Here is a 5,284-nt window from a genome sequence, read left to right as displayed (position 1 = left end):
CCCCTCCCATCCCATCCCATCCCATCCCATCCCATCCCATCCCATCCCATCCCATCCCATTCCATTCCATTCTATTCTATTCTATTCTATTCTATTCTATTCTATTCTATTCTATTCTATTCTATTCTATTCTATTCTATTCCATATCCAATATCTATTCTATTCTATATCCAATATCTATTCTATCCTCCTCACCCAGCCCAGGGGTTTCCCATCAGAGCTGGAGCGGGGACACCCAAGGTGCTTGCTCCCCCCATCCTCCAAGGGCTCCCCCATCACTTTCCTTCTTGGACGGTGCCCTTCCTGCCCCATTGGCAGCCACCCGGCCAGGGAGGGGCCAACGAAACACTTCTTAGGAAGCCTCTTTGTGGCAAGGTGACCACAATCCATCAATGCACAAGGGAGTTGCGCCACCTGATGCCACCAGTTCCTTGTAATTTGGACACCAGGATGGGTGGTGAAATCCTTAACGGTCGCTCCCAGCATTACAGCTGGTTGTATCTTTCACTTTAGGGTCCCTGTTTTATTCCTGGGAAGGTCTAAGGAAACTCCGGCAATTATTCCCGTGTCCTGGTATTTTGTAATTAATTAATAAACAGATAAAAATGCCAGAGATGTGATTATTGATACACTCTAGAAGTTGAAAGATACACCTGGTGTGTTTAAGGAGCTCCCAAGCAGTGGCCAATATTAGCACAAGGGGGTGCCCAAAAGGATGCAAAATAAGACAGAAAAAGAAACAGTGAATATTCACGTCGGTCCATTTGGGGAGAACAAATCTGTATGTCAGCCCCGTGAGGTTAACCCACAAGTACACACTCTCCCCACTTGCAAATCTTGTCATTCGTTCATGGTATAGGGTCTCCTGCTTGAGCAGCAGGCTGGACTACAAGACCTCCAAGGTCCCTTCCAGTTTCTATTCTATTCTGTTCTGTTCTATTCTACATTCCGTTCTATTCCCGATTCCTGTTGATTCCATTCCATAACGCTCTACTCTACTCTACTCTATTCCATAATCCATTCCATATTCCTTATATTCAATATTGCATATTCCATATTCCACTCTATTCCATTCCATTCCATGCCATTCCATGCCATTCCATATCCTATCCTATCCTATCCTCTCCTATCCTATCCTATCCTATTATTTTATTTATATTTTCTATTCTGTCCCGTCCCGTCCCATCCCATACCATCACATCCCATTCCACTCCACTCCACTCCACTCTATTCTATTCTATTCTATTCTATTCTATTCTATTCTATTCTATTCTATTCTATTCTATTCTATTCTATTCTATTCTATTCTGTCTTGTCCTGTCCTGTCCTGTCCTGTCCTATCCTATCCTGTCCTATTCTATCCCATCCCATCCCATCCCCTTCTCTTCCATTCCATTCCATTCCGTTCCGTCCTGTCCTGTCCTGTCCTGTCCTGTCCTGTCCTATCCTATCCTATCCTATCCTATCCTATCCTATCCTATCCTATCCTATCCTATTATTTTATTTATACTTTCTATTCTGTCCTGTCCCATCCCATCCCATCCCATTCCACTGCACTCCACTCCACTCCACTCCAATCCACTCCATTCCGTTCTATTCTATTCTATTCTATTCTATTCTATTCTATTCTGTCTTGTCCTGTCCTGTCCTGTCCTGTCCTATCCTGTCCTGTCCTATCCCATCCCATCCCATCCCATCCCCTTCTCTTCTCTTCTCTTCCATTCCATTCCATTCCATTCCATCCTATCCTATCCTATCCTATCCTATCCTATCCTATCCTATTTTATTATTTATATTTTCTATTCTGTCCTATCCCGTCCCATCCCATCCCATCCCACTCCGTTCCACTGGACTCCACTGCACTCCACTCCATTCGATTCCATTCAATTCCATTTGATTCCATTCCATTCTATCCCATCCCATCCCACTCCACTCTATTCCATTCCATTCCATTCCATGCCATTCCATTTCCTATCCTATCCTATCCTATCCTATCCTATCCTATCCTATCCTATTCTATCCTATCCTATCCTATCCTATCCTATCCTATTATTTATATTTTATATTCTGTCCCATCCCGTCCCATCCCATTCCATTCCACTCCACTGCACTCAACTTCACTCTATTCCATTCCATTCCATTCCATTCCATGCCATATCCTATCCTATCCTATCCTATCCTATCCTATCCTATCCTATCCTATCCTATCCCTTTTCTATTCTATTCTATTCTATTCTATTCTATTCTATTCTATTCTATTCTATTCTATTCTATTCTATTCTATTCTACATTTTTCTTCCCACTTGGTTTGACCAGTGGCCCCCTCCTCCCCCAGCCCAGGGGTTTCCCACCAGAGCTGGAGCGGGGACACCCGAGGTGCTTGCTCCCCCTATCCTCCTAGTGCTCCCCCATCACTTTCCTTCTTGGACGGTGCCCTTCCTGCCCCATTGGCAGCCACTCGGCCAGGGAGGGGCCAACGAAACACTTCTTAGGAAGCCTCTTTGTGGCAAGGTGACCACAATCCTGCAGAGCACAAGGGAGTTGCACAACCTGATGTCACCAATTCCTTGTAAGTTGGACACCAGGATGGGTGGTGAAATCCTTAACGGTTGCTCCCAGCATTACAGTTGGTTGTATCCGTCACTTTAGGGTCCCTGTTTTATTCCTGGGAAGGTCTAAGGAAACTCCGGCAATTATTCCCGTGTCCTGGTATTTTGTAACTAATTAATAAATAGATAAAAATGCCAGAGATGTGATTATTGATGCACTCTAGAAGTTGAAAGATACACCTATTGATTAAAGAGCTGTCCAGCTGTGGCTGATATTAGCAGAAGGAGGTGCCCAAAAGGATGCAAAATAAGACAGAAAAATAAACAGTGAATATTTACGTCGGTCCATTTGGGGAGAACAAATGTGTATGTCAGCCCCGTGACGTTACCCCACAAATACACACTGTCCCCACTTGCAAATCTTGTCATTTGTTCAAAGTACAGGGTCTCCTGCTTGAGCAGTGGGCTGGACTAGAAGACCTCCAAAGTCCCTTCCAGTTTCTATTCTATCCTATCCTACTCTACTGTTCTATTCTACATTCCATTCTATTCCCAATTCCTGTTGATTCCATTCCATAATGCTCTGATCTACTCTACTCTACTCTACTCTACTCTACTCTATTTCATAATCCATTCCATATCCTATCCTATCCTATCCTATCATTTTATTTATATTTTCTATTCTGTTCCGTCCCGTTCCGTCCCGTCCCGTCCCGTCCCATCCCATCCCATCCCACTCCACTGGACTCCACTCCACTCCATTCTATTCCATTTGATTCCATTCCATCCCATCCCATCCCATCCCATCACACTCCACTCCGCTCTCTTCCATATTCCTTATATTCAATATTGCATATTGCATATTGCATATTGCATATTGCACATTGCATATTCCATATTCCATATCCCACTCCACTCCACTCCATTCCATTCCATTCCATTTCCTATCCTATCCTATCCTATCCTATCCTATCCTATCCTATCCTATTCTATTCTATTCCTATGTTCTATTCTATTCTATTCTGTTCTGTTCTGTTCTGTTCTGTTCTATATTCCATATTCCCTTCCTTTCCATTCTTCATTTTTTTTCTTCCTGCTTGGTTTGACAGGTGGCCCCTCCCTCCAGGCATTTCCCACCAGAGCTGGGGGTTGACACCAGAATTGCTGGCTTGCTCCCTCCTCCTTGTGTTCCCCCCCCCATCACTTTTCTTCTTGGACAGTGCCCTTCCTGCCCCAATGGCCTCGCTTGGGCTGCCCTCTCCACCATTGGCAGCTGCTCAGCTGGGGAGGGGCCACCGAAACACTTCTTAGGAACCCACTTCGTGGCAAGATGACCACAATCCTGCAGAAAGTAAGAGAATCACGCAAGGTTCCACTCGACATCACCACAACCTTGTAAGTTGGAGACCAGGGGTGGGTTCGGGAGAAATGCAGCAAGAAATATCAGTTTCAAATCTGTTTTTTTAAATCTATACTTTTATTCGGCTGTTTGGATTGCTTTATTGTGCTGTTGCAGATAGCCCAGAGCTGTGTAGGTGAGTTGGGTGCCCTAGAAATTTATCAAAAGAAAAGAAAAGAAAAGTCATAAATAAAATTGGGGAAGTTGCACTCTCTCCATTCCTTAAGATGGGGATGAAAAATTCAGAAAGGGAAAGGAAAGAGAGACAGTCTTGTTTTGAATTTGGGGGTTTACCCAAGGCATGTAGGAAGGCTGCTCCCGAGGGCAGGACAAGAAGCAGCGGATGGAAACTCATCAAGCAGAGAAGCAACCTGGAATTAAGGAGAAAATTCCTGACAGTGAGGATGATTAACCTGTGGAACTGCTTGCCACCAGAAGTTGTGGGTGCTCCAACACTGGAGACAGCCACCTGTCTGAAATGGTGTAGAAGCCATTTAAGCAGGGTGCTGGATTGGAAGACCTCCAAGGTCCCTTCTAACTCTGTCAATCTATCATTCTGTAACGGTCTCCTGCCTGAGCAGGGGGCTGGACTAGAAGACTTCCAACGTCCCTTCCAACTCTGTCATTCTATCATTGTGTAAGGGTCTCCTGCTTGAGCACCGGGTTGGACGAGAAGACCTCCATGGTCCCTTTCTGTCATTCTATCATTCTGTAAGGGTCTCCTGCTTGAGCAGGGGGCTGGACTAGAAGACCTCCATGGTCCATTCCAACTCTGTCATTCTTATTGTGTAAGGGTCTCCTGCTTGAGCAGGGTGTTGGACGAGAAGATCTCCATGGTCCCTTTTAACTCTATCATCTATCATTGTGTAAGGGTCTCCTGCTTGAGCAAGGGGTTGAACGAGAAGACCTCCACGGTCCCTTTTAACTTGGTCATTCTATCATTGTGTAAGAGTCTCCTGCTTGAGCAAGGGGTTGAACGAGAAGACCTCCATGGTCCCTTTCAACTCTGTCATTCTATCATTGTGTAAGAGTCTCCTGCTTGAGCAAGGGGTTGAACGAGAAGACCTCCACGGTCCCTTTTAACTCTGTCATTCTATCATTGTGTAAGGGTCTCCTGCTTGAGCAAGGGGTTGAACGAGAAGACCTCCACGGTCCCTTTCAACTCTGTCATTCTATCGTTGTGTAAGGGTCTCCTGCTTGAGCAAGGGGTTGAACGAGAAGACCTCCACGGTCCCTTTTAACTGTCATTCTATCATTGTGTAAGTGTCTCCTGCTTGAGCAAGGGGTTGAACGAGAAGACCTCCACGGTCCCTTTCAACTCTGTCATTCTATCATT

The sequence above is a fragment of the Protobothrops mucrosquamatus genome, unplaced genomic scaffold, assembly GCF_001527695.2.
Source record: "Protobothrops mucrosquamatus isolate PMUCROS unplaced genomic scaffold, P.Mucros_1.0 scaffold6321, whole genome shotgun sequence".
NCBI lineage: Eukaryota > Metazoa > Chordata > Lepidosauria > Squamata > Viperidae > Protobothrops > Protobothrops mucrosquamatus.
This window is presented reverse-complemented; position numbering follows the sequence as displayed.